Consider the following 11,640-nt stretch of genomic DNA (forward strand, 5'->3'; position numbering starts at 1 on the left):
AATTTAAGCATATATAAAGTCGCTGTCATATATTAACCCTCATTATTTTTTTTGATGCAATGAATATTTTTACCAGTTTGAGCCATAATTTACTTCTTCTGAGTTATTAAAATCTTAAGCAACTCAATTTCTCTCTTCGTAGTGTACAACCAAACATACCAGTATTAATCATCAATAAAACAGATAAATTATCTATGTCTGTTGAATGATGTTGTCTTTGTCGTGCCTCAAACATCTATTTGAACATACTCTAAAGTAACTTTTGTACTGTGGATGACAGTACCAAAACATAATCGTACGTTCTTGTCAAAAACATGATGTTCACAAAAATTAAGTTTCTACGTGCTCACTCCTTTTATCAATCATTGCTTTATCAAAGCCTAAAGTGAAGCGTTTCAAGCATGAACTAGCTGCATAACACACAATGTAGTGGTGTTGGAAGAATCATTAGCAACCGCAGCCGTCTAGTCACTGTAGAGTCTTAATGATAGTAAATATTTTAATGACTAACTCCCTTTCATAAAATATGTGCTCTACAACATATCTTCAGAACTCCTACCTCAAGAATATTTTGATTCTCCCCATAATTTCCTTTTCGGAAATACTTTTTTCACTTTTAAAAAAATTTCCTTCTATGTTTCCAAAATCCATTTTTTCTCTCAAAACTACTTTTTCTTTCCAGAAATTTTATTTTTCTTTCACAAAATTCTTATTTTCCACACAAAACTTCCTCCTGTCCCTGTTCCACAATTAAATCGCCATCAAAGCTGTCGGAATCGTCGAAATCGCGCATTTCTCTTTCCCAGCCGTCGTAGTCTCCCGATTGACCCGATCCCTCTTGCCACACACTGAATCTTTGCATTCAAGCAGCCGACCTGCTGTCGAACCTCTGAATCTGCCTGCAAAGCACGTTAGACCAGCTGCTGCAAAAAATGTAGGCAACACACACTAGCTTTGTTGCTGTCAAAGTCTAACCAAGCACCGATGAACCAAAAGAACTGATACCAATTGCTATGCAAAAGTAATGCTGAAAAGAAGAAACTCACACTATAACAACCAAACACAAAAGATTTAGATGGTTTGGTATTAAGACTTGCTTACGTACACGGGGAAGGAGATTGCCCTAGAATCAGATGAGGAGAAAGAAAAATGACAAGTGATTTCAGCTCCTAAACCTCTCACCACACCTCTCTCATGAACCCTAATCTCTTTTATGGAAGAGAATTAGGGCATAAGAATTTAAAAAAAAAGCTAAAAAATCAAATCACCTCTAATTACAATAGAATCATAAATACAACATGATATACCATATTGATTTGGGGTCTAAACGTGAAATAACTAGAATCTTTTTGTGTTGGTAGTTTGAAATGACCCATCCGTTAACATATGTAACATCTCTTTTAAATGGTGATCTAAAAGGAGAGATAATTCTCACTCAGTCTAAAGGCTTCATAATCAATGGCAAAGAGGGTAAGATTTATACGCTTAAGTAAAAAAAAAAAAATAGTTCATGCATTGACGCAGGCTACAAAAAATATAGCATCGTAAATTAAACTTGAATATTACATAAAAAGATAGTTTTCAATTAAGGCACATATTATATAATGCAACATATAGCATATTTTGTTGTTGTTTCCAGTTTGATGTACAATTTAAAGGATTTCATTTCAAAGAAGCAAAAATAGATTCTAAGCCACATTGCTAGGGAAAAATATTACATTAGGAATTCTAACGTAGAGTTAAGTTCGGAGTCCACTCATATGCGGACATGTGGCTTCAAGAAAACATGCGTGTTTTCCTGTGATCTGGCCCGGTAACACAGCAGAGTATTTCTTCTGTGTTATACCGCGTTATTCAAATTTTATTCTGATGATATTGATGTGTTATTGTGTTATTATAAATACGAAAATATTTTCAGAACACCATAACACATGAATACCACCACAATAACACCTGAATGATGTGGAATAACACGGGAGGAATATTCCCCTGCGCTAAAACAATTTTTTTTATTTTTTTGTTACCTCCACGTGTCTGCATGTCTGTGGACTTCGAACGTAGCTTTAGGTTAGGAGGTCTGATGTAATATATTTCTCATTGCTAGAGGCTTGGACTATGGATTGAGGGATTTCTCATGAGACTACTATCTAAATTTTTTATAGTAGATTTTGTTGATGATCAAAACAGTACATCAATAAATATATTGTTACTAGGGTGTAAACGAACCGAACACAAGCAAGCCCGAACTCAACTCGTGTTTGGTTCGTTTATATTTCGAGCTCAACAAGTGTGTCTGTTTTGCTGAGGGAGCCGAACACGAGTCGTTCACGAACAAAGAGTCTTTTGACAACCCTAATCACGTAGTCATAAAATGTTAAAGATTGGGGCAAGATTTAAAAATTATTGTTTAAATTAAAACATCATTTGAATCTAATTTAATAATTTTAATTCTATTTTCTTAATTAATCATTATAATTGATTATAAATATTTGTAGCCTCGGAGTCAATTAAATTTTTTAAAAATACAACTCATGATATATATATATATATATATATATATTATTGATTTGTAGTATTTTCGGGTCAAAACGAGCCGAACACGGATGAACAAATCTTGGTTCGTGTCCGGCTCGTTTACTTAGCAAACGAGTCGAACACGAGCTGTTCGCGAACAACGAGCCTTTTTGACGGTCCTAATTGTTACAGACTTCCACAAGAAGTAAGAGGGAGGAACTAAAATGTTTTGTACAGTAGACCTGCAATTTAGATGACAAAAATCCAGTTTTTCATGGGAAAAGAAATCATATCAAATTTTTCCATATTTATATATTTGAGGCTTTGTGGTAAGCGGATTACTAACATTTAAAAGTTATAATACAAATTCACAACTTGTTGATGAGGTTATTAAAGCACTTACACTATATACTTATCTATTTTCAATCAAAGCCTTGTGTTTATAACTTCGAATCAAGGGAGGTGTCAAAACGGATTCAAAATCAGTCTAAAACAAACGCTTAATAAATAATTTGTAGAGAACATATTTTCTTTTGATAAGCCTTTCAATCATTCATGCAACAAGATTTTCTTATAGTTGACAAAAATTTTACCGAAAATTTGAAAAGTAAAATTTGATATCCTGAAAACACGAAATTAATAAATTGAAATCATATAAAACTGGCCGAATTAATCAGTTCCACATCTGGACCTCCCCATCGTTTAGGCCGGAGTCCCCTTGCCATTAAATCTCATTGTTCTTCTGCAAAGGTGAATGTCGATTTTCTTAATTGTTTTTAAATGTTATTCAATTTAGTTAGTTTACTAATTAGTTTTTTTCTAAAATTTCATCGTTACAAGTATGGTTATGAGGTTATATCTAGTAGTTTCACCGAACTTCTTTCTTCAAATTTCATCATGCATGAAAAATATCTATGTTTTTTTTCCTTTTTAGCTCCGCTCTGACTAAAAAAAAGAAGTTTTTCGAACTTTTAGAACATAAGTTCAGCATATAATTAGGTAATAGTCTCCATATGCTATCCATAGACATGATGAAGATTAGCCATTCCGACGTTGTTAGCATGAGACGACATTGCTTTTCTCCATGCATATCTGTTTACTTATTCGTTATCAATTAGGTAAGATGGGAAATATCAGAAGCCTAACTACTCATGCAGGGGTGGACCCAGAAACAAATTCAGATTTTTTTTAGGACAATGTAGCTTTTTGAACCTCCTTAAATTTTAATTTTGCCCTCCTAAAATATTATTTTATCATTCGTTATCATAGCCACTCTCACATTGGGTCTACAAAAATAATTTGCCCACACTCAAAAAAGTTGACTTGCAGTCATGAATTTAAGCTGAAGATTAACGCTCTCTTTATAACATTGATATAGATTTGGCAAACTTGTTTAATCGATTCAGTTAGTTAAACCAATTGCAAAGTAGGCATGCTTTCGACATTGTAGATGGAGTTCAAGAGTTCTGTAATTGCAGATTACTCACGTTCTCAGGCATAAAAATTATGAGAGATTTACAGAAATCACCAATTGTTCTGTATTTCCTAAAACACAAGTGTCCCACATAGCTTTTGCGGTTTGGCATCTTGCATCTCATGAAGAGATTTAAATTTTGTACCATTTTTAGGCTCTAATGGCAAGCTTTTCAAGATCATACAGCGACATGTGAACTGTGAAGTGTAGTTCTCCTTTCTGATGCAGACTACACATCTTTTTGCTACTAGTATGTTCTTACTCTTTTTCTCAAGAACTAACCGATGGATTCTTACCGGTTAAATTGTTTGGGTTCAAAGTGCTATAGCAGTTTGGCTTTTGATTTGATGTCATGCAGATCATTGAAAAAAAAACGCACGTTATATATTTTCTCAATATCTTTTCTGATCTGAAAATTTCAGGAGTCAATTTGCAGGCATTTCACTGTTTCATGATCAGAATGTTCAAATTGAAGTAAAACAGGATTTCAAAACTTATATTTTTTCTTTTCTAAAGTTCTATATTACTTGGTGGTAGCTTGCAGAAAGAAGCAACAACAGCAGTCAATTGACTCAATACTTCCCTATATTCTCATAAAGAGATAATAAAGACTGTATATGCGCACATGGGTGATTCATGACTTGGCCGATTTTCGTAATAATTTTCTATTCAGCGTACCAAAATCTGTTCATTGCGGGACATATTTTCTCCACCATTTCGTTGAAAAGAAGGCATTTTGTGTGTCATAAATATGCACCAACTCCTCCAGCTCATAATCTATTGCTTGCTAGGGCGTCAGTTCACTTATGAATGGCTCCATCTACTTCACAGCAAGCTCATAATTTGGGTTTCTTCGTCAAACTAATAACTGTGAGAGGAGTTATTTTAAGAAAATTAGGAAGGAGGGGTAGCTTTCAATGCTGTGTGGTTTCTTTGTCAGTCACGGTAGTTTGATATGATCTGGGTGGGTCCTTGTTCTTTCTTCTGTCTTACCACATCTCCCTATTTGGGATAAGGAGAACATGGCATTGATGTGCACATGGCTTAGTTCCGGAATTGGATTTAAAATAACTCCATCTCTTCATCCTTCTTTAATGCCTCAATGTTCTAACTCTTGCCATAAAAGTTAATTCTTTTATATTATACGCATGTCTAAATTGAACGATTTTATAATATCAAAAAAAAAAAAGAAGTTTACTTTCTAATTTATTTTTATTTTTTTGCTCATGAAAATTTATAAGCTTTAAAATTATTGAGAAGAAGAGGTAAAATATGACCATTAATGGTTAAAAATTTTAGTTAATTTTACATCGAAGAAAGTGCCTTTAAAATTAAGAATATTATTCAATTCTAGTGTTTTTATTACTGTCTGGCGAGCCAGACTGCTTAGTAATCATCTATCTTACACGTACCGCTTCAAACTTAAGTGCAATTTCAAAGTTATAGTTTTATTTTCGCATGCATTTTACTTTGAGCTTTTATTAAGAATGGTGTTTTTTTGTGAACTTTTTTTTACCTTCCATCAATGTTAATGTTGTGGATGTAGATGTATTTTAGTTTTTAAAGTCAAAACATGCATGATTTGCATGTTGGTATATGAGTATAAAATATAAAATTTCGGTGTTAGATATGTAAATACAGAAGAAGTGTAAATACAGAAGAAGTGGGTGATATGTATGTAAATGCCCCCTTGAAAATATTGCGGTAGTGCCACTTTAATATATCAATGTTGGGATGACATGTGTTGTAGTTGTGAGCTCATTAATGTACGTGCATGCATGTGGTGTATGAGAGAAGCCTTGTGTCATGGGTTGTTTGCATAGATTATGTCCCAATAATGGTTGAGGGGTGTCATAGGGCATAAACAAAGCCACCACCGAGGCTTATGGGTGCATGTGCTTTTCCTCCCTCCTTATTTTATGTTAATTAAATTGAGATTTAAAATTTTAGCTATTTTTTTTTTCTTTTATAAATTACAATATTTCATTGATCTTAATAGGCCGGCTGTCTCTAGATAACTATTTTTATATAGTGTGTATGAGACATTTTTCTATTAAAATTTGATGGAAATTTTACATGCATATCATACAATTATTTTATATTTGCATTTCCAATTCCAAAACTTACAGATTTACATTTATAATATGTTGTTGTGATAAATATATACATGAAAAAATTGATTGTTTTAAAATGCCTCTAAGTATTAGAGTTAGGGTGTTGGAAATGTAAAAAGATATGAATTGTGTGGGTTTGTATGTAAATGCCTTAAAATTGATTTATGGTGTGCATTGTTGTGGTATTTTAATTTACTTTCCATTACGAGATGTCATGACCATCGCTAAATAGGCGCCCAAGCTGTGGCAAAGCTAAGATTTATTAACAGTTATTCATTTATCAACTAAAAAATGTACAAAGACATGAAAAATTTTTCAAAACCACAATTTTCTTACATGAAAAGTACGTAAATATTGATAAAAAAAAAGTAAGTGAAGTAGTTTACAAAAATACCAACATTTTGACTCCTTTCCAAAATCAATTTTAATCTTTATAAAATAATTATATATTGATCATTAGAAAGTATGATTAAGAATTAATTGAGTTTTAAATGATGTTTTATGACCACATTAATTTTTATAAATTAAGTACTCAGCTCTTATTGTCCAGGATGAACAATTGCTCCTATTGAAAGTCTTAATTTCATATTGATAAAATGGAAATGTTGAAGTAGTTTTTATTACAAAAATACAAACACAATGATCTCTTTTCAAAATCAACTTCCCTTTTTATAAAATAGTTATATCCGCTGTCAAACATATGATTAAGAATTAATTGGGTGTTAAATGATGCTTTATGATCACATTAATCTTTATAAACTAAATGCACAACTTGCCTTTATACATAATAAAATTTAATATTTATGTTTTTTAGGCACTTTAGTAAATTCGGATCCCTCCATATATATATATATATATATTTGGAGCTTTGCACACCTCAAAAGTAATGCACGTTATGTTTAAAGTTAAAATTTGTTCAACGTCAAGTAAGGCAATTTTGAAGCTTAAAGCAGAAGAGGGTGAGATAAAAAATGAATATTTACATTTATCTTCTTTAGAATAACTATTTCAAGGCCTTTACATCTCTTTTTTCTAATTTGCTGAACTCTTGGTTAACATTTTGAAAATTAAAATTCATATGTAATAAGAAATATTAAAAAGCAGTTGATGCAACTACCATTTTCAAAAGGGTTATTTAGCTTATAATTTTTTTATATTTACATTTCAAACATTTAAATTCTTATACTTATAAAAATAATCTTCAAATTCTCCACATCACATCATTGCACATAATTAACGGTCAAAAACAAGCCAGCAGTTACTTTTTAGGGTGCATGATAACATAAAGATATTGTACTGCTAAAGTAAATAAATTGCACAGGAACTTTTTTTGGGGCTCATTTCTTATATTATAAAAAAACAAGAATAATAACCTAAATAAAAATTAAAATAGTAAATTTTCTTAATTAGTCCTACTTAATAATTAATCCACGAATCCGGGTCCATAAATGCTGATATTTACATATATTTTATAAATTATCATTCATTATTTCAAAAAAAAGAGGTGCCGAAAGGATCAACGGTTAAAAATAGCAGACAGTTAGACAGAGAAGGCACGTGCATTCTCTCTCTATTCAGCTGTAGCTGTGGGAAAGAAAGCAAAGCTCGGAAAACTAAAATATGGAAGGCAATGAATGCTTCGGCAATGGTACTCGTGTCCTGTACGTACCTTCCCGAGTTTTGCGACCTTCGAGAGCATTCGTACGAGCAATAGTACCACGGGAAAACAGAAAAGAACGCTGTGCCCGCGCCAGAAAACGGCCTTCAAGATTTCCTTAAGCATACTTATTACATAAAAAACATCACCCCCTTCTGCTCTTAAAAATAAAATAGGATATTTACATACGTACCAACCTATACTTGTGTATTTATATGTTGAGATATAACTATTTTTAACTTTAAGAAATTAAATATTTATTTTCATGTATCAATAAGAGACAAAAGTTAATTTTTTTTTGTTTTGAAGATGTAAATACATAAGAATTGAGTAGTATGTAGGTTGATTTTCCAAATGAAATACCTCTAGACATAATTAATGTAAATATCAAAAAGTTTTAAGATGTTTGATGTATGAATATATAAGAATGTGTGGTATGTATAAAAATTTTTAAAAAATTTTAGAAATATTTATTACATATCACTCAATTTTTATTTATTTAAATATTTAAAATTCACAATCTTCAAACCATAATTACATGCCACTTTAGCACGCATAAAAATGCATGTTTCGCTATTGGAAAGTTAAACGTATATATTTTCGTATCAAGCAAAGATTCAAACATATTCCCTTCTTGCATGTGAGAAATTGAAAGATAAACAAAACAAGTTAGACGGTTTAATTATGAACAACAATTGATATGTTATCAACAAATATTTTCATCCAACACAAATCTCAAAGTATAATACGAATCTCAAGATAATTTTTTGAGCAAGAAATATCAAACTTTGATAAAAGGTCATTTGAAAGTTTTATTTCAGCAAACTTACCGTCAAACTTATCGGCTCAACAAGATGGACCCAATGATACATTCGTCCAATCCTAGTCAAATCAAGTCATGATCAAAATATTAAACCGCCTTTGAAAGCTTCCTAAGCATATTTAGAAGGTCAAACATATGTCAAATCTGACGAAACTATAGTTGAATAAAGTGTCTCAAAAAGATGAATCCAACAAGCCTAAGATCTCTCAATTTCGACGCAGTTAAGACACCTAAATGCCTATCAAACACCGTTTGATCGAGGGAAGCTCTTTGGGTTGTCCGAGCAAAATGATTTGTATTGCTACATAAATTACACCCAGTACACTATAAATAGAGTCTCACTCCTCTCATGAGGGGGCAGGAGAGCTTGAGGCTTTAAAGAAGAGCTTGAAGCTTAGAGAACAAGCTGAAGTCCAGCATCACTTCTCCAGCCATCCACCACTGTTGACTGTCGTCGACCGCTGTTGACCATCACAAACCGCCGTCGACCACCACCAACCTTCGTCAACTACCACTGCTACTAACTGTCAATCGCTATCGGTTGTCATCCGTATTTTGAAACAAGTTCATCCGCATATCGATGTTGTAATTCGAGAGACTATGTACCTACGGGACAAAGGGTCTCTGTAAACATTAACTTATAGTGGATTTTAACAATTTGATCAGACCCCGTGGTTTTTTCCCTTTACGAGTTTTCCACGTAAAAACTGATGGTGTAACTATTAGTTGTTTTCTTTCTGCTGAGTGTGGATTGGATTCCCGTGTAATTCTAAGACGATAATTTATTATTTTACTGTCACGAATCTTCAACATATATCAATCATAAACATATAATAAAAATAAAAATTTATAAGAATAAGAAAAAAATTAATTGGAAATTTTGATACAAGGAAATCACGACATTTTATGTAGTTGAATTAACTTTGACGAGCAGTTGATATAAATTATAATCGGTTGTTATTTCTCAAACAACGAAGATGACAATATAAAGTAGGTAAAGTTAAGTTTTTTTTTATTATTTCTGGTAGTCGTGATATAAGGAAATTGGTTAGGCTGATTAGGTTAGCCGCGCTAGACCTCTCTGGATGAAGGACTCACGTGTTCTTTAAAGGATAAATGGTAAAATGTCAAATGTGAAATAAGTCACATTGGACAAGTAAAGTGATCATCCCAATAAATTATATATCATATTAGCTGAAGATGATGATGAAAAGAACATTCGAGATTGTGTTTGAGACAGTTGTTTGATTAAGTTGTGCATTGCCAGATTTTTTTAATGATGTGGTCTGAAATCGTATTTTGCAATATGATTTAGCTAAATACGATAGCTGGCAGAAAGTTATAATTTCAATTTTTTTAAAATAAAATAAATTTATAATAACTGTCATAATTTTTTTAGCAAAAATTATTTATGTAACAGCTTGATAGCTGCTTTTTCAAATAGTTATTGATGCTTCAAACAAACCCTAAATGACTCAAACTCATCACTATTAGCCAATACAATCCCAAACTTCGGACTAGAAGGTACTTGGAGGCAATCAATATAATCCCTTATTAAAAAGGGTTACCTAACTGTTTAAAAGCCAACTAATGTGTGGAAGAAATGAAGAGCATCCTTATTCTCAATAATGGTATATAGATTGAATGACATAAAGTCATTGAATGATAGAAGGGCGTCTAGAAAATCATATGTTAAATTCAAATGATAACTTGAAATTTTGTATGACCTAAAGTCAATTGAGTAGGTAAAAATTAGATTAGATAATGAGATAGTTTGAAGAACTCTACTCTTATAGAGAGGGGCAGACTGAATAGCCCAAAGCCTAATTATGTAACATTAATTTAATGAAATATATTTTCAAAAAACTTTCAACAAAATATGATTATCGGATTAACAAGAAGAAATTTTTTTAAGATATATATAGTTATTACTTGTTTCTTATATAGTTATTTTTATTTGTTCAATAACAATCAAGCAAAAACTTGATAATATTTGGATTGAACAACTTTAATAAATACCTAAAGCTCTTTTTTCAAAATTATATGATGATAAAAATAATCAATGTGATGTGTGCTAGAAGATTAGCTGCGGTAGGGTAATGGATTATCGCCTTAGAGTTGTACGAGAATTCGTCACACTCAGATGTAAAAAAATAACCGCTAGAGTCATCAGAAGTTTTTATGTGGAAAACCCTCGAAAGGGGAAAAAGTTATGGGGTCTAGCCCAACTGAAGATATCAACTATAAATTAAAGATTCTAAGTATAGTTCATTATCGTCCCACAAGCAGAAAAATGTTACACAATCTTCCAAGCTATAAAGTCAGTGCACGGATGAACTTCTCTTAAGAAGTGAGCGATGCTCGATGCTCACGCCGACGATTGACGAGTGATGGTCAACAGGAGAGCGACTCATGGTCGACGGAGGTCGGCGGCTGGTGGTCGACAGCGATTTGCAACTGGTAGTTGGCAGTGAAGTGACACCTATAAATTAAAGATTCTAAGTATAGTTCATTATCGTCCCACAAGCAGAAAAATGTTACACAATCTTCCAAGCTATAAAGTCAGTGCACGGATGAACTTCTCTTAAGAAGTGAGCGATGCTCGATGCTCACGCCGACGATTGACGAGTGATGGTCAACAGCAGAGCGACTCATGGTCGACGGAGGTCGGCGACTGGTGGTCGACAGTGATTTGCAACTGGTAGTCGGCAGCGAAGTGACATTGGACGTCAGCTCCTTCTCCATGTTTCTAGCTTACTCCCTTTTCAAGAGAGGGGAAGGGCTCTATTTATAAAGTTCTGATTGCAATTAATGCAAAAATATGAATCACTTTGATCGGATGGTCCGGAGAGTTCTTTTTTATCTGACGACGTTTGATGGACATTTTAGTGCCTAAACAATGTTGAAATTGAGAGACCTTGACTTTGTTGGATACTTTCTGTGGAGATGCTCATTTCGACTATAAGCTCGCCAAATTTGATATCCATTTAACCTTTCAAATATGCTCAAAAAACATCTAAAATTGATTTAATGACTTGATCTGAACTTGATTTGACTC

The sequence above is a fragment of the Phalaenopsis equestris genome, unplaced genomic scaffold, assembly GCF_001263595.1.
Source record: "Phalaenopsis equestris unplaced genomic scaffold, ASM126359v1 Scaffold001027, whole genome shotgun sequence".
NCBI classification, from domain to species: domain Eukaryota; kingdom Viridiplantae; phylum Streptophyta; class Magnoliopsida; order Asparagales; family Orchidaceae; genus Phalaenopsis; species Phalaenopsis equestris.